Genomic DNA, 19,970 nt, shown 5'->3' on the forward strand with positions numbered 1-19,970 from the left:
GATCAAAAGCCTTAACAAGGCTTTAATAATGGTGGAAGAAACAGGTTTAACAATAATAAACCTTTTCCATTATCCACTCAGCAACAGACAGAGAACTCTGAACAAAATACTTCTAATTTAGCAAACTTAGTCTCTGATCTATCTAAGGCCACTGTAAGTTTCATGAGTGAAACAAGGTCTTCCATTAGAAATCTGGAAGCACAAATGGGCCAGCTGAGTAAAAGGATCACTGAAATCCCTCCTAGTACTCTCCCAAGCAATACAGAAGAGAATCCAAAAGGAGAGTGCAAGGCCATTGACATAAGCACCATGGCCAAACCTGTGAGGAGAGGAAAGGACGTGAATCCCAAGGAGGAAGACCTCCTGGGACGTCCAGTGATCAATAAGGAGCTTCCCTCTGAGGAACCAAAGGACTCTGAGACTCATCTAGAGACCATAGAGATCCCATTAAACCTCCTTATTCCATTCATGAGCTCTGATGAGTATTCCTCTTCTGAAGAGAATGAGGATGTTACTGAAGAGCAAACAGCCAAGTTTCTTGGTGCAATCATGAAGCTAAATGCCAAATTATTTGGCATTGATACTTGGGAAGTTGAACCTCCCTTGTTCATCAATGAACTAAGTGATCTGGATCAACTGACATTGCCTCAGAAGAGACAGGATCCTGGAAAGTTCATAATACCTTGTACTATAGGCACCATGATCTTTAAGGCTCTGTGTGACCTTGGTTCAGGAATAAACCTCATGCCCCTCTCTGTAATAGAGAAACTGGGAATCTATGGGGTGCAAGCTGCTAAAATCTCATTAGAGATGGCAGACAATTCAAGAAAACAGGCTTATGGACAAGTAGAGGACGTGTTAGTAAAGGTTGAGGGCCTTTACATCCCTGTTGATTTCATAGTCCTGGATACTGGAAAGGAAGAGGATGAATCCATTATCCTAGGAAGACCTTTCCTGGCCACAGCAAGAGCTGTGATTGATGTTGACAGAGGAGAATTAGTCCTCCAAATGAATGAGGACTCCCTTGTGTTTAAAACTCAAGGATCTCTCTCTGCAACCATGGAGAGGAAGCATGAAAATCTTCTCTCAAAGCAGAGTCAACCAAAGCCCCCACAGTCAAACTCTAAGTTTGGTGTTGGGGAGTCTCAACAAAGCTCTGCACACCTGTGAGGCTCCATGAAGAGCCCACTGTCAAGCTATTGACATTAAAGAAGCGCTTGTTGGGAGGCAACCCAATGTTTATTTATCTAATTTTTATTTTCATTGTTTTTCATGTCTTTATAGGTTCATGATCATGTGGAGTCACAAAATAAATAGAAAAATTGAAAACAGAATCAAAAACAGCAGAAGAAAAATCACACCCTGGAGGAGCATCTGTTTGGCGTTCAGCGCTAGAACAGAGCATGGTTCTGGCGCTGAACGCCCAAAATGGGCAGCTTCTGGGCGCTGAATGCCAGAACAGGCATGGTTCTGGCGTTCAACGCCAGAAATGGCACACAAATGGGCGTTGAACGCCCAAAATGGCCACCAACCTGGCGCTGAACGCCCAGAGTTGTGTGCAAAGGCATTTTTACATGCCTAATGGGTGCAGGGATGTAAATCCTTGAACACCTCAGGATCTGTGGACCCCACAGGATCTACTCAGGATCTGTGGACCCCACAGGATCCACTCAGGATCTGTGGACCCCACAGGATCCCCACCTACCTCCACTCACTTCTTCTCACCACTCTCTTTCACACAACCCCATAAACACTCTTCCCCAAAAACCCTTCACCAATCACCTCAAACTCTCTTCCCCATCACCTCTTCACCACTCACATCCATCCACTCTTCCCCATAAACCTACCTCATAAACTCCACCTACCTTCAAAAATTCAAAACCAATTTCCTACCCAAACCCACCCATATGGCCGAAACCTTTCCCCCCTCCCTCCCCTATATAAAGCCCTCCATTCTTCATCAAATTTACACAATACACCCCTCTACACCCTTCTTGGCCGAAACACTTCCCACTCTCCCTCTCCTCCATTTCTTCTTCTTCTTCATCTATTCTTTCTTTTATTGCTCGAGGGCGAGCAAAATTCTAAGTTTGGTGTGGTAAAAGCATAAGCTTTTTGTTTTTCCATTACCATTGATGGCACCTAAGACCGGAGAATCCTCTAGAAAGGGGAAAGGGAAGACAAAAGCTTCCACATCCGAGTCATGGGAGATGGAAAGGTTCATCTCCAAAGCCCATCAAGACCACTTCTATGATGTTGTGGCCAAGAAAAAGGTGATCCCTGAGGTCCCTTTCAAACTCAAAAGAAATGAGTATCCGGAGATCCGACATGAAATTCAAAGAAGAGGTTGGGAAGTTCTAACAAATCCCATCCAACAAGTCGGCATCCTAATGGTTCAAGAGTTCTATGCTAATGCATGGATCACCAAGAACCATGATCAAAGTAAGAACCCAGATCCAAAGAACTATGTTACAATGGTTCGGGGGAAATACTTAGATTTTAGTCCGGAGAATGTGAGGTTGGCGTTTAACTTGCCCATGATGCAAGGAGATGAACGCCCCTACACTAGAAGGGTCAACTTTAATCAAAAGTTGGACCAAGTCCTTATGGATATATGTGTAGAAGGAGCTCAATAGAAGATTGACTCCAAAGGCAAGCCGGTTCAACTAAGAAGATTGGACCTCAAGCCTGTAGCTAGAGGATGGTTGGAGTTTATTCAATGCTCAATCATTCCCACTAGCAACCGGTCTAAAGTTACTATAGACCGGGCCATCATGATCCATAGCATCATGATTGGAGAAGAGGTGGAAGTTCATGAGATTATACCTCAAGAACTCTACAAGGTGGCTGACAAGTCCTCCACTATGGCAAGGTTAGCCTTTCCTCACCTCATATGCCACCTATGCAATTCGGCTGGGATTGACATAGAGGGAGATATCCTCATCAAAGAGGACAAGCCCATCACTAAGAAAAAGATGGAGCAAGCAAGAGAGCCCATTCATGGAGCTCAAGAGGCGTATGAAGCTCATCACCATGAGATCCCGGAGATGCCTCAAATGCACTTTCCTCTACAAAACTATTAGGAGCAAATCAACACCTCCCTAGAAGAATTGAGTTCCAATATGGGACAACTAAGGGTGGAACATCAAGAGCACTCCATCATGCTTCATGAAATAAGAGAAGATCAAAAGGCAATGAGGGAGGAGCAACAAAGACAAGGAAGAGACATAGAAGAGCTCAAGGACATCATTGGTTCCTCAAGAAGGAAGCGCCACCATCACTAAGGTGGATTCATTCCTTGTTCTTACTTCTTCTGTTTTTCGTTTTCTATGTTGTGTGCTTATCTATGTTTGTGTCTTCATTACATGATCATTAGTAAGTAGTAACTATGTCTTAAAGTTATGAATGTCCTATGAATCCATCACCTCTCTTAAATGAAAAATGTTTTAATTCAAAAGAACAAGAAGTACATGAGTTTCGAATTTATCCTTGAACTTAGTTTAATTATATTGATGTGGTGACAATGCTTCTTGTTTTCTGAATGAATGCTTGAACAGTGCATATGTCTTTTGAAGTTGTTGTTTAAGAATGTTAAATATGTTGGCTCTTGAAAGAATGATGACTAGGAGACATGTTATTTGATAATCTAAAAAATCATAAAAATGATTCTTGAAGCAAGAAAAAGCAGCAAAGAACAAAGCTTGCAAAAAAAATATATATCTATATATAGGCGAAAAAAATAGAAAGAAAAAGAAAAAGCAAGTAGAAAAAGCCAAAAGCTCTTAAAACCAAGAGGCAAGAGCAAAAAGCCAGTAACCCTTAAAACCAAAAGGCAAGGGTAATAAAAAGGATCCCAAGGCTTTGAGCATCAGTGGATTGGAGGGCCTAAAGGAATAAAATCCTGGCCTAAGCGGCTAAACCAAGCTGTCCCTAACCATGTGCTTGTGGCGTGTAGGTGTCAAGTGAAAACTTGAGACTGAGCGGTTAAAGTCAAGGTCCATAGCAAAAAAAGAGTGTGCTTAAGAACCCTGGACATCTCTAATTGGGGACTTTAGCAAAGCTGAGTCACAATCTGAAAAGGTTCACCTAATTATGTGTCTGTGGCATTTATGTATCCGGTGGTAATACTGGAAAACAAAGTGCTTAGGGCCACGGCCAAGACTCATAAAATAGCTGTGTTCAAGAATCATCATACTGAACTAGGAAAATCAATAACACTATCTGAACTCTTAGTTCCTATAGATGCCAATCATTCTGAACCTCAATGGATAGAGTGAGATGCCAAAACTATTCAAGAGGCAAAAAGCTACAAGTCCCGCTCATCTGATTAGAGCTATGTTTCATTGATAGTTTGGAATTTATAGTATATTCTCTTCTTTTTATCCTATTTGATTTTCAGTTGCTTGGGGACAAGCAACAATTTAAGTTTGGTGTTGTGATGAGCGGATAATTTATACGCTTTTTGGCATTGTTTTTAGTATGTTTTTAGTAGGATCTAGTTACTTTTAGGGATGTTTTCATTAGTTTTTATGTTAAATTCACATTTCTGGACTTTACTATGAGTTTGTGTGTTTTTCTGTGATTTCAGGTATTTTCTGGCTAAAATTGAGGGACTTGAGCAAAAATCAGATTCAGAGGTTGAAGAAGGACTGCTGATGCTGTTGGATTCTGACCTCCCTGCACTCAAAGTAGATTTTCTGGAGCTACAGAACTCAAAATGGCGCGCTTCCAATTGCTTTGGAAAGTAGACATCCAGGGCTTTCCAGCAATATATAATAGTCCATACTTTGGCCAAGAATAGACGACGTAAACTGGCGTTCAACGCCAGCTTTCTGCCCAAATCTGGCGTCCAGCGCCAGAAAAGGAGCCAAAACCAGAGTTGAACGCCCAAACTGGCACAAAAGCTGGCATTCAACTCCAAGAAGGACCTCTACACGTGCAACACTCAAGCTCAGCCCAAACACACACCAAGTGAGCCCCGGAAGTGGATTTATGCATCAATTACTTACTTCTGTAAACCCTAGTAGCTAGTTTATTATAAATAGGACCTTTTACTATTGTATTAGACATCTTTTGATCAGTTGTATGCTATCTTAGATCACGTTTGAGGGTTGGCCTCTCGGCCATGCCTGGACTTTCACTTATGTATTTTTAACGGTAGAGTTTCTACACTCCATAGATTAAGGTGTGGAGCTCTGCTGTTCCTCAAAGATTAATGCAAAGTACTACTGTTTTCTATTCAATTCATCTTGTTTCGCTTCTAAGATATTCATTCGTACTTCAATCTGAGTGTGATGAACGTGACAATCATCATCATTCCCTATGAACGCGTGCCTGACAACCACTTCCGTTCTACCTGAGACTAAATGGGTATCTCTTAGATCTCCTAACCAGAATCTTCGTGGTGTAAGCTAGAATGATGGCGGCATTCAAGAGAATCCGGAAGGTCTAAACCTTGTCTGTGGTATTCCGAGTAGGATTCAATGAATGAATAACTGTGACGAGCTCCAAACTCGCGATTGCGGGGCGTTAGTGACAGACGCAAAAGGATAGTAAATCCTATTCCAGCATGATCGAGAACCGACAGATGAATAGCCGTGCCGTGACAGGGTGCGTTGACCATTTTTACTGAGAGGATAAGATGAAGCCATTGACAAGGGTGATGCCTCCAGACGATTAGCCGTGCCGTGACAGGGCATTGGATCATTTTCCCGAGAGATGACCGAAAGTAGCCATTGACAGTGGTGATGTATCACATAAAGCCAGCCATGGAAAGGAGTAAGACTGATTGGATGAAGATAGCAGGAAAGCAGAGGTTCAGAGGAACGAAAGCATCTCCATTCGCTTATCTGAAATTCCTACCAATGAATTACATAAGTATTTCTATCCCTATTTTATTATATTAAATTCGAAAACACCATTATCAATTTATATCTGCCTAACTGAGATTTGCAAGGTGACCATAGCTTGCTTCATACCAACAATCTCCGTGGGATTCGACCCTTACTCACGTAAGGTATTACTTGGACGACCCAGTGCACTTGCTGGTTAGTTACACTGAGTTGTGAACCATGGTCTTGGCATCAAGTTTTTGGCGCCATTTCCAGGGAAAGAAAGAGCAATGAATTTTACATAATTAAAGTGTAATCACGATTCCGCGTACCAGACATGAGGAGAAAAATGATACCCACCAAAAAGTAACTCCCATACAACTCTCTGATTCATTAGGACCAAGGAAAGCATATTCAAGTGTTGGGGGAAAAGACTTCAATTCAAATGTGGGCAGCGCATTTAGATTTTTCTTCTCAGGAGCTTGCATGCATAGAATTAAAGGGACTTGTATGGCTTCCTCCGGAATTATTGGAATGTGCAAGCATGGAGTGTGCATGGCTTCCTCCTTTGTTCGTGCATCTTCCTCCTTTGTTTGTGCATCTTCCTCCTTTGTTTTTGCATCTTCATCTTCTTCCATGTGTGAGGGTAGAGAGTTCTCTAATTCACTGGAATATGAACTCCTTTGATTGATTTCCTCACGTTCTTCCATAGAATCTTGCATTGTATCTCTTGGAAAGGAATTTGCTTGTTCCTCTTCCTGGGGCTTGATAATCAACTCCACATATTTCTTTATATTTTTGAAACTTATCCTTATATCATATATGCATTCTTTCATGACAAGCTCAAGAGCTGATGACTCTTGATATGAATATAAAGGAGATGATGATTCTCGATAAGAGTAAAAAGAGGATGGTTCTTGGTATGAATAGGGTGATGGTGGCTCTTGATATGAATAGAAAGATGTTGGTTCTTGATATGGATAGAGAGGCGGTGGTTCTTAGTAGATGGAACATGGAGCACTGAAGTTTCTTTGGTCTTGACTTTCCCAACCAAAATTCGGGTAGTTCCTCCCTCCACAATAATATGAATCACTCATTAGGTGTGAGTAGTTACCCATGTGATCTCTCTCCATTATTTTTTTTTCTTAGCACAAAATACCAAATAAAATTAAACGCACCATGTGGTAAACAGAAAAGCAAAGAAAAAAGAACAGAAATAATTTTGTTTTCATTTATATATATATATATTCAAAAGAAATAAGATAAAGAAAAATAAAAATAAAAAACAAAAATAAAATAACATATAAAGAAAAACAAAATAAAAAAATAAAATAGAGAATAAATTGAATTATTGAAAAAAACGAAAATTAAAAAAAAATAAAAAAAAGAACAAAAGTTTTAGTTTTTTTAAGGAAAATTAAAATTAAAACTAAATAATAAAATAAAAAGAAAAAAAAAAGAAAACAGGGGAGGGGGGATGAAACGGAAAGGAAAAGAAAAAGAAAATAAAAATAGAATTTTTTAATAAAAGAAAACTAATTGAAAAAGAAAAATTATCTAATCCAAGTAATCAAATAATGAAGGCAACACCAAACTTAATTTCAAAAATTAAGAAAAAAAACTAGGTTAAATTAAAAAATTTATAGAAATAAATCAAGCAAAACTAAAAGCAAAAATGCCTCATCTAAGCAATCAAACAACTGGTAGTTGTCAATCACAGTCAATCCCTGGCAACGGCGCCAAAAACTTGGTGCGGAATTTGAATGTCCACAAACTAACCGGCAAGTGCACCGGGTTGTACCAAGTAATACCTCAGGTGAGTGAGGGTCGATCCTACGAGGATTGATGGATTAAGCAACAATGGTTGAGTGATTTACTTAGTCAGACAAACAAAAAATGGTGTTTGAGAGTTTAATAACATTAAACAGTAAATTCAGAGAATTAGAAAGCAAGCAGTGAATGGGTTGTGAAATATATATGAGAAAACAGTTAAGGATTTGGAGTTGTTTATCTTCCAGATTTATATTTCTTACTAACTATTTTAATCATGCAAGATTTAATTCATGGCAAACTATATGTGACTAAACCCTAATTCCTTAAACCTTTTTAGTCTCCTCTAACCTTCATTAACCGCCAATTCTTTGGTCACTTGATTTCGATTAGAGGGTTAAGTTCAATTCTAGTTTATATGCCACAGAAACCCTAATTATCAAAATATAAGAGGATTATATGTCACGTATCCCGTTAAGTCCAGATAATTAGAAATTTAGGAGAAATTATTTTCAAGCTGTTGTTCAGGTAAATTGCTTTTCCAAGTTTTACAAGAACTCAATTAGAATAGGGGTCATACTTCCGTTCCACCCAGATTCATAAGATGAAGAATGAAAACAACTCTTGAAATTAAAATCAATATATGAATTAAAATAAAAAAGTAATAGTATTAATCTATAGAATAAACAGATCTCCTAACCTTAACAGTAGAGGTTTAGCTGCTCATGGTTCAGAGAGAAAACAAAAATTCTGAAAAACTGTAAGGTGCGGAATGAGGTACGAGAGAAGAGAAGAGCCTGGAGGGCTGAATCTTTTCCCTTTTATATCTAATCCTAATTAACATAAAATATATTTTCTAAAACTAAATAATTTATTTTCCTATTGTAAAATAAAATAAAGTTTAATAAAACATAAATAAAATCTTCGAGCTGCCCTAAAGGACGAATGGGGACCACCTTAGAATTAGTTGTGGTGCCAAACTTGAGCTGGGCCAAGTTTGGCGCCACAATGCCCGCATGCAATCTTAAGAGTGTGGTGATCTTGGAGCCAAAATTGGAAAATTTCAAGTTTAGCCGAATGCTTTGGAAGATTATATGATTATGGCACCAAACTTGGAAAATCCCAAGTTTGGCGACACCAAGGCAGTGATTCCAGATGTGAAGTATAGACTATTATATATCGTTGGAAACTTTCTAATGCTATTAGAACTGCATCAATTGAACCTCTGTAGCTCAAGTTATGCTCATTGGAGTTACAGGAGGTCAGGGTTGACAGCATCATTTACTTTCTTCCGTTTTCTCTATGCGAATTTTGTTAAATCCGTCCGAATGCTACCTGAAATAAATCACATTGCACACAACTCAAAGTAGCATTCATAGTGGTTCAAAAATACTTAAATCTTGATTAAACTTTTCAATTCAAATGCAAATTCACTAGAAAAAGATAGGAAAGATGCTCACGTTTCAGGTATAGTTGCATATTTTTTATTATAGGATCACTTCGGCTTCGATACTTTCTTTGGATAATTCTGAAGGAGGATCCTTTCACTTGAAGACCATTGATGAGGCCTTGGATTTGATAGAGATGGTGGCCAATAATCAGTATTTTTACTCTTCAGAAAGAACCATGAGGAAATGAGTCAAGGAGTTAGATACCTTAGATGCCATTCTTACTCAAAACAAAGCCATGTCTCAGCAGATTAATGCCATCACTCAACACTTGGGAGGTATGCAAGTTTCATCTGTGGCGACTGATGAGAGGATTTAATGTCAGTAAATAATTTTATAAAAATAATCCCGTTGTAGGTATAGTTTCTAAACCAACAGAGAATCCTTTCGTACAAAAGTTTTGGTTGTCACTTAAGCAAACCCAATAAAATTTATAACCGAAGTATTTAAACCTCGGGTCGTCTCTCAAGGAATTGCAGGGAAATATGATTTATTATTGGTTATGGAAAAGGGTATATTTTTGGGTTTTTGAAATAGGAAACAGGAAAATAAATTGGCAGGAAATTAAATTAACAACTAGAAAAACTCTTGGCAAAGTATGAGAACTGGAAACCCCATCCTAGTTATCCTTATCAGGTGTGATGAGAACTATTATTGCTCCCACTTAGTTAATCCTTACTAAATAAAGGAAAGTCAAGTGGACTAATCAATTTGATTCCTCAAGTCCTAGTTAACTCCTATGGAAAGACTAGCTTTAGAGGGATCCAAATCAATCAGCAATTTCCAATTTTCAATCAACAGCTGAGTTTGACAACTCAAGTGTCACCAATTACTCAACTAAATCCAAAAGTGTAAAAATATAAATTATTTATATCATAAATGGAAGAAAGCAATCATAAATCTGAAATACCTCAATTTATATTAAATAGGAAATCAAATTAAACATAGGAATCCATGAACCAATTTGGCAAAATAAACAAACTAAAGTAATAGAATAATTAAAAGTAGAAGAGAAACTAAAGTAAAGAAACATTGAACCTGGAATTGAGAAGGAATGAACCATAAACTAAGAGAAATCCTAATCCTAAAATCTAAGAGAGAGGAGAGGGCCTCTCTCTCTAGAAAACTACATCTAAAACCTAAAATTGTGAATATGAAAGTTATCTTAATGAATGGATTGATTCCCCCACTTTATAGCCTCTAATCTGTGTTTTCTGGGTCAAAAACTGGGTCAAAAATGGCCCAGAAATCACCCCCAGCGATTTCTGATACGTCCAGCACACTGCAAAGTCACGCGTATGCGTGGATTGAATTTTTGCCAGGTCACGCATGCGCGTGATCCACACATGCGCGTCACCTATCTTTGGAGCAGCTATGGTAAATTATATATCTTTGTGAATCCCCGGATGTTAGCTTTCTAACGCAACTAGAACCGCGTCATTTGGACCTCTGTAGCTCAAGTTATGGTCAGTTAAGTGCGAAGAGGTCAAGCTGGACAGCTTTAGCAGTTTCTTCAGTTTCTTGTATTCCTTCCACTTTTGCATGCTTCCTTTCCATCCTCTACGCTATTCCTGCCTTATAATCCATGAAATCACTTAACGCACATATCACAGCATCAAATGGTAATAAGAGAGGATTAATATTAGCAAATATAAGGTCAAAGAAGCATGTTTTCAATTATAGCACAGAATTTAGGAAAGAAAATGTAAAACCATGCAATTAGTATGAATAAGTGTGCAAAAACTTGATAAAAACCACTCAATTGAGCACAAGATAAACCATAAAAGAGTGGTTTATCAATCTCCCCACACTTAAACATTAGCATGTCCTCATGCTAAGTTCAAGAGAAACTATAAGAGTGAAGAGGAATGGTAGATTGTATGAAATGCAACCTATCTATATCAATGCAGCTAAATGCAAAATGCTTTTACCTACTTGGTGAAAAGTAGATAAATCTTTCAAGAACAAATATGAACTGGATTTCACTAATTCAAATCATAAAAATAAAGTACAAATAGACTTGCAAGAAGAAGGTAGCTCATGAAAGCCAGGAACAAAGAATCGAGCATCGAACCCTCACCGGAAGTGTATACACTCTAATCACTCAAGTGTTTAAGGTTTGACTCTCTCAATTATCTACTAACCTTGCTTTCTAATGCTTGATTTTCTTCTACCAATCAACAAAAATTTAATGCATAAATACACATATCAAGAGGTCTTTTAAGGGTTGTAATGGGGTTAGCGTCAAGGTAGGAATGTATTTGGTCAAGTGGACTAAAATCTGAATCCTTAATTAACTTAAACTTTCCACCTAACTTAGGACAATCCATGTAATAAAAATACAAAACCTAACTATCCATTAACCATGTTTTCCACATATTCATGCATCCTTATTCTAGTACAGTACATATGCATTGCTATCACCATTTACTTTGGGGCATTTTGTCCCCTTTTATTATTTGCTCTTTTTCTTTTCTTTTTTTTTTCTTTTTTTTTATATTTTTTATTTCTTTTTCTTTTCTCAAGGCATATGATTAAGGTATTGAACGCATGAACATATTCTCAACATTCTTTCACATTTTCAGAAAATTCTAACATACTCAATTCTCAAACCAAATGTTTTCAAACCCAATTTTCCCACACTTAAATTATAAGCACTCTCACTAGTCTAAGCTAACCAAGGATTCAAATTAAGGACATTATTATTTTCCGCTTAGAGTTAATAATGTGATAAAGTAAAGAACAAAGGGGTATAATAGGCTCAACATTGGTTTGCAAATGATAATGAAAGGGTAAGGCCATATGGGTATGTAAGCTCAGTGAAACAAAGGCCTCAATCATATAAGTGCATGCATACATCAAACCATGAAAATATAGAATCAAGCAAGACAAAGATCACAATTTTAGAGAGAACAACACACACCAAAAATAAAATATTGGTTGATAAAATGCTACCAATCAAGTAGGCTCAAAATCTTACTAGTTTTGTGTGTTCGAGCTCTAAACCATGTTCCAGTATAATATTACTTCAAACAAGTTCAATAAAAATTTTGATTCAAATTAGTGAAATGCTATAAAAAGTTTCTTGAAAAAGAAAATATTACTTCAACCAAGTAGTGGTAAAATATGCACAAAATCAAGCAAACATGCAATTAAACATGCAAATGCAACAATGACTAACAAAGAAAATAAAACATTGGTGTTGAGAAGAAAATAACTAACCCACGAAAGTCGGTATCGACCTCCCCACACTTAAAGATTGCACTGTCCTCGGTGCATGCTAAGATGTGCAAATGGACGGTGGCTTCAACTGTTTCTTGTCTCCAAAAGTTGTGCAGAAGGACTTGTCTGTTGCCCAATGTAAAAGTCTTCCGGTACCCTTCCTGGTGGCCATCCTGAAAGAAAAAGGAAAGAAAAGTAACCCAGAAATAAAGATAAGAAAATAAATAAAGTATGGGTGAGTTAATGCCAAATAATGAGGGTCTCAATTACATGGTAGCTACAACATGCAAGTGAGAAAAAAGCAGAAGCAAATGGCATAACAATAGTGCAAAAATTGCAGCAATGGGGGAGAGGGAGTGGGTAATGAAAGATAGTGTAAGTTCATATCAATGCAAAAGGAATACATGTATCATAAAAGATTAGCATTGGCAGTGACAGATAAAGAATATCACCCAACAGTGTAAAACAAGTCACTAAGCACCAAAATAATACCAGAAAAGATACAACAGTTGAATAAGGACATTTAACACCAATGGAAAAATAATGAACGTAGGAAAGAAAATAAAAATATGCACAAAATTAAAATGCAATGAATGAAAGTATGCAAATAAATTAAGTAAAATAGAATGAAAGAAAAGAAGGATGAGAAGTTAAAGAGATGAAGAAAAAAAAAGTAAGAAAGAAGGAAAAAAGAAGTAGAAAAGAGAGAAGAATGGAGAAGGGAATGAAGAAAACGGGACGCAACGCGCGCGCGGGCATCACGCTCACGCGTGAAAATAGAGACAGTCATGCGACGCGTAAGCGTCGCCCACGCATACGCGTGGATGGTCTGGATGCAAAAGGACGCGCACGCGTCAGGGACACGTACGCGTGGGTCATTTTGTGCCTATAGCACCATTCCAGCACGAGGGCAGCACAACTCTCGGGTTAGCACCCATTTATGCCGATTTCCCTTCCACGTGTGTGCGTGCTTGACGCGTACGTGTGGCTCGAATTACGCGCAGAGCACACCATCAGCACGATTCCATCATAACTTTCTATTCGTTGGATGGGATAGCAAAAAGTGCTATCGACGCCCACGCGTGGCCTACGCGCACGCGTGGGTTGCGTCCCTTTTTTTTTATATATGCAGTATGCAGAATGCAAAATGCAGATGCTGATGCAGACATTATGAATGAACACTAAGAAACATAGAATAAAATAAAACTAAAAATAAAACAAAACAAAATAAAACTAAGAATAAAAATATAATAAAATAAAACTAAGGATAAAAATAGAAGATAATCTCCCACCTAGCACTTTTAGTTAAGGTCCTTAAGTTGGACATTTGGTGGGCTCCCTGTCATGGTGGCTTATGCTTGAACTCATCCAGGAATCCCCACCAGTGTTTGTAATTCCAATAGCCTCCAGGATCCCACACTAGTTGCACAAAGCCTTCAAGCAAGTTAAAGCAAGTGACATTGCTCTGGGAGTGTTGATTGCTAGAATGAATTCCGGGGTTCCAAACCTTGCTTTTGCAACCATCTTTGCCGTGATCATCATTGTTCCAACCGGGTGGCACGCAATTTAAATTCTCACTAAGCCATCCAAACAGCTTCCTAGACCCATTCAATTGAGAATTATACCAACCTTTGTACTTTAATTTGGAGCATGTAACCATATTGAACCTTGCATGACATTTCCTACCACTAACCATCTCCCTCTTACTCTTAAAGCCACACAGAGCTCTAAGTTGACCATCTGTCTCAAGTAAACCATATTCAAGTGGGATGAGAAAGCTAAGGGATATGAATTTTACCCACTTGAATGTTGTGAAGGATAATGGTGACTTAGGCAGAGAGGTCTCCAACAACTTTGGCAAGGTGATTTCAAGCTCCATTCGCTTGAGCTCTTCCTTGACAACTTCCACCTCTTTGCAAGCTTCTTCAATTTCAACCTTTTCCTCTTGGTAGCTTTCTTTCAATTCAGTCTCTTCTTCATTGCTTACCAAGGGCATGGGAGGTTGTGCTTCTTCTTCTTTAATCTCCATCTCTTGATCTACCTCTTCAAAGTCTTTAGCCATGATATGCCTTGGAGGTTGTACACCCTCTTCAACATCAATTTCAAACGTCTTTGAAGGAGGCTCTATAACTTGACTTTCCCATGGAGGTTCAGCATCTCCTAAGTCTTCAACCACTTCTTCCTCTTCAGTAATTTTGGCTTTCTCCACTTACTCTAGTACAAAATCAGACTCCTCCTTGATGTCTTCCTTTCTATGATAACTCCTTTCAACTATTCTTTCATCTTCAAGGGTCTCTCCTGCCGCTACCTTTAGGGCCTCCTCTAGCTTCTTATGAAGTATGGATTCGCAAAGATGATTCCTTCTTTCTTGTTCCATATCAATAGCATAATTGAGACCATCTTGCTCGTGGATTGATGGATGTAGGTGCTCTTCCATGGAGGATGGTGATGGGATGAAAAGATCATTATGTGGTTGAAAAGGAAGTGCACTAGAGTTTGAGGGTTGAATATTGGAGGTAGAGGGTTGGTTCATGCGGGATATAAGATTTTGGAGTGTAGAGGTGATACCAATGATGTTAGAGATGAGTGTGTTGTTATCCAATAGAGGTTGGGTTGGATAGGAGGGTTCATTTGTTGGGAGAGAGGGCTCATAATACGGAGGTGGTTCATCTTGATAAGGATATGGAGATGGTGAATATTGAGGTGGTGGTTTTGGGTGTGGTTCATATGGTGGTTGGTGTGGTGGATAAGGATTAGGCTCATATGGAGGTGAATGGTGGAAAGGGGCTTGTGAGTATGGTGGTTCAGAGTTATGTTGAGGAAGGGGTTCATAAGCATATGGTGGGGCTTGTTGGTAACCACAAGGTGGTCCACCATATTCATCATCTTGGTATGCACCCTGGAATGGATCTTAACCATAGTAATTTGGTGGAGGTTGACTGTCACAAAAAGGTCCACCATAACTATTGTCTTGGTATGCATCATAGAATGGTTGTTGGTTATAGTGCATTGGAGGGGGTTGTTGCCAAGAGGGTTGATCAAATCCTTGTGGCTCCTCCCATCTTTGATTCTTCCAACCTTGATGCCTATTTTCATTATAGTTTCCATTCCTTACAACAACATTGGAACCAAACTTGAAACCAGAGGGGTGAGAATTCATAGTAGCTAATAATAAAAAAATTAAAAACAAAAACAAAAACAAATAAACAAGCAAAAGCAAATATTTACAATAACCAATAATAAGGCACATGTTTGCAATTCCCCGGCAACGGCGCCATTTTTGACGATCGGATTCTTGCTAGTAAAGAATTTTATAAAAATAATCCCATTGTAGGTATATTTTCTAAACCAACAGAGAATCGTTTCGTACAAAAGTTTTGGTTGTCACTTAAGCAAACCCAATAAAATTTATAACTGAAGTATTTAAACCTCGGGTCGTCTCTCAAGGAATTGCAGGGAAGTATGATTTATTATTAGTTATGAAAAAGGGTATATTTTTGGGTTTTTGAAATAGGGAACAGGAAAATAAATTGGCAGGAAATTAAATTAATAACTAGAAAAACTCTTGGCAAGGTATGAGAACTGGAAATCCCATCCTAGTTATCCTTATCAGGTGTGATGAGAATTGTTATTGCTCCCACTTAGTTAACCCTTACTAAATAAAGGAAAGTCAAGTGGACTAATCAATTTGATTTCTGGTGCACGAAATTGTGATCTCAATGGCGCCAACAACTTGGTACGCACAATTGAAATCTCACTTCTTTTTCACAACTTCGCACAACTAACCAGCAAGTGCACTGGGTCGTCCAAGTAATAAACCTTACGTGAGTAAGGGTCAATCCCATGGAGATTATCGGCTTGAAGCAAGTTATGGTCATCTTGGAAATATCAGTCAGGCAGATTCAAATGGTTATGGGATTTAAGATAATTAAAATATAAATAAAATATAAAATAAGATAGAAATACTTATGTAATTCATTGGTGAGAATTTCAGATAAGCGTATGGAGATGCTTTGCTCCCTCTGGATCTCTGCTTTCCTACTGCCTTCATTCAATCATTCTTACTCCTTTCCATGGCAAGCTGTATGTTGGGCATCACCGTTGTCAATGGCTACTTCCCGTTCTCTCAGTGAAAATAGTCCAAATGCGCTGTCACCGCATGGCTAATCATCTGTCGGTTCTCGATCATGTTAGAATAGGATCCATTGATCCTTTTGCGTCTGTCACTATGCCCAACACTCGTGATTTTGAAGCTCGTCACAGTCATCCCTTCCCAGATCCTACTCAGAATACCACAGACAAGGTTTAGACTTTCCGAATCTTAGGAATGGCCGCCAATAATTCAAGCTTATACCACGAAGACTCCGATCTTTCGGAATGGAGGCTAAGAGATACGCATTCAAGCTTGTTTTCATGTAGAACGGAAATGGTTGTTAGGCACGCGTTCATAGGTGAGAATCGTGATGAGTGTCACATAATCATCACATTCATCATGTTCTTGGGTGCGAATGAATATCTTAGAATAAGAATAAGCTTGAATTGAATAGAAAAACAATAGTACTTTGCATGAGGAACAGCAGAGCTCCACACCTTAATCTATGGGGTGTAGAAACTCTACCGTTGAAAATACATAAGTGATGAAGGTCCAGGCATGGCCGAATGGCCAGCCCCAAAGGTCTAGGGACTAAACGTCCAAAGATGAAAATACAATAGTAAAAGGTCCTATTTATAATGAACTAGTTACTAGGGTTTACAGAAATAAGTAAATGATGCAGAAATCCACTTCCGGGGCCCACTTGGTGTGTGCTTGGGCTGAGCATTGAGCTTTACACGTGTAGAGATTTCTCTTGGAGTTAAATACCAGGTTGCAGCCTGTTTCTGGCGTTTAACTCTGGTTTGTAACCTGTTTCTGGCGTTTAACTTCAGAATAGGGCAGGAAGTTGGCGTTTGAACGCCAGTTTGCATCGTCAAAACTCGGACAAAGTATGGACTATTATATATTGCTGGAAATCCCTGGATGTCTGCTTTCCAATGCAATTGAGAGCGCGCCATTTAGGTTTTTGTAGCTCCAGAAAATCCATTTCGAGTGCAGGGAGGTCAGAATCCAACAACATCTACAGTCCTTTTTCAGCCTTTGAATCAGATTTTTGCTAAGGTCCCTCAATTTCAGCCAGAAAATACCTGAAATCACAGAAAAATACACAAACTCATAGCAAAGTCCATAAATGTGAATTTTGAATAAAAACTAACAAAAACATAGTAAAAACTAATTAAATTATACTAAAAACTATCTAAAAACAATGCCAAAAAGCGTATAAATTATCCGCTCATCACAACACCAAACTTAAATTGTTGCTTGTCCCCAACCAATTGAAAATCAAATAGGATAAAAAGAAGAGAATATACTATAAATTCCAAAATATCAATGAAACTTAGCTCCAATTAGATGAGCGGGACTAGTAGCTTTTTGCCTCTGAACAGTTTTGGCATCTCACTTTATCCTTTGAAGTTCAGAATGATTGGCATCTGTAGGAACTCAGAATTCAGATAGTGTTATTGATTCTCCTAGTTCAGTATGTTGATTCTTGAACACAGCTACTTTATGAGTCTTGGCCGTGGCCCTAAGCACTTTATTTTCCAGTATTACTACCGGATACATAAATGTCACAGACACATAACTGGGTGAACCTTTTCAGATTGTGACTCAGCTTTGCTAGAGTCCCCAATTAGAGGTGTCTAGGGTTCTTAAGCACACTCTTTTTGCTTTGGACCATGACTTTAACCGCTCAGTCTCACGCTTTTGGCTTGACACCTTCACGCCACAAGCACATGGTTAGTGACAGCTTGGTTTAGCCGCTTAGGCCAGGATTTTATTCCTTTGGGCCCTCCTATCCATTAATGCTCAGAGCCTTGGATCCTTTTTACCCTTGCCTTATAGTTTAAAGGGTTACTGGCTTTTTGCTCTTGCCTTTTGGTTTAAAGAGCTCTTGGCTTTTTCTGCTTGCTTTTTCTTTTTCTTTCTTTTTTTCTTTTATTTTTGCCCTTTTTTTTTGCAAGCTTTATATTCACTGTTTTTTCTTGCTTCAAGAATCAATTTTATGATTTTTTAGATTATCAATAACATTTCTCCTTTTTCTTTATTCTTTCAAGAGCCAACAATTTTAACATTCATAAACAACAAATTCAAAAGACATATGCACTATTCAAGCATTCATTCAGAAAACAAAAAGTATTGCCACCACATCAAAATAATTAAACTAATTTCAAGGATGAATTCGAAATCATGTACTTCTTATTCTTTTGTGGTTAAAACATTTTTCATTTAAGAAAGGTGATGGATTCATAGGACATTCATAGCTTTAAGGCATAGACACTAGACAATAATGATCATGTAATAAAACACAAACATAAATAAAACATAAAGCATAATTTTCGAAAAACAGAAAAGTAAATAGACAAGGAGATTAAGGAACGGGTCCACCTTAGTGATGGCGGCTAGTTCTTCCTCTTGAAGATCCAATGGAACGCTTGAGCTTCTCTATGTCTCTTCCTTGCCTTTGTTGCTCCTCCCTCATGGCTCTTTGGTCTTCTCTAATTTCATGAAGGAGGATGGAATGCTCTTGGTGCTCCACCCTTAGTTGTCCCATGTTGGAACTTAGTTCTCCTAGGGAGGTGTTAATTTGCTCCCAATAGTGTTGGGGAGGAAAGTGCATCCCTTGACGTATCTCAGGGATTTCATGATGAGGAATTTCCTCATGCTCTTGTTGAGGTCCATAAGTGGGTTCTCTTATTTGCTCCATCCTTTTCTTAGTGATGAGCTTTTGAGATGAATCTCTCCATCTCCCATGACTTAGAGGTGGAAGCTTTTGCCTTCCCTTCCTCTTTCTAGAGGTTTCTCTGGCCTTAGGTGTCATAAATGATTATGGAAAAACAAAAAGCAACGCTTTTACCACACCAAACTTAGAAGGTTTGCTCGTCCTCGAGCAAAAGAAGAGAAGAGGGAGTAAGAGAAGAAGAAAATAGACGAGATGGAGAGGTGTGAGTGGTTCAGCCAAGGGGGTTGTAGGTGATTATGGAGGAGTAATGGAGGTGATTGGTGGAGGTTATTTTGGGGAAGAGTGTTATGGAAATGTGTGAGGAGGAGAGAAGAAGAAAGGTGGGGTAGGTGGGGATCCTGTGGGGTCCACAGATCCTGAGGGGTCAAGGACTTATCATCCCTGCTCCATTTAGGGGTGTAAACGCCCTTAGAGTGCAATCCTGGCGTTTAACACTAGATTACTGCTTGTTTCTGGCGTTTAACACCAGCTTTTCTCCCTTTCTTGGCGTTAAACGCCAACTTGATGCTTGTTTCTGGCGTTAAATGCCAGTCTGTAGCTTGTTTCTGGCGTTTAACGCCAGCTTGATGCTTCTTTCCGGCGTTAAACGCCCGTCTGATGCTTCTTACTGGCGTTTAAACGCCAGTAAGCTCTTCCTCCAGGGTGAGCTATTTTTAATGCTATTTTTTATTCTTTTTTTGATTTTTTAGTTGTTTTTGTGACTTCACATGATCATCAACCTATAGAAAACATAAAATAACAATAGAAAATAAATAGACATAATTAAATAACATTGGGTTGCCTCCCAATAAGCACTTCTTTAACGTCAATAGCTTGACAGTGAGCTCTCATGAAGCCTCACAGATAATCAGAGCATGATTGGG

Source organism: Arachis ipaensis, chromosome B3 (genome assembly GCF_059453495.1).
Source record: "Arachis ipaensis isolate K30076 ecotype BB chromosome B3, ASM5945349v1, whole genome shotgun sequence".
NCBI classification, from domain to species: Eukaryota; Viridiplantae; Streptophyta; class Magnoliopsida; order Fabales; family Fabaceae; genus Arachis; species Arachis ipaensis.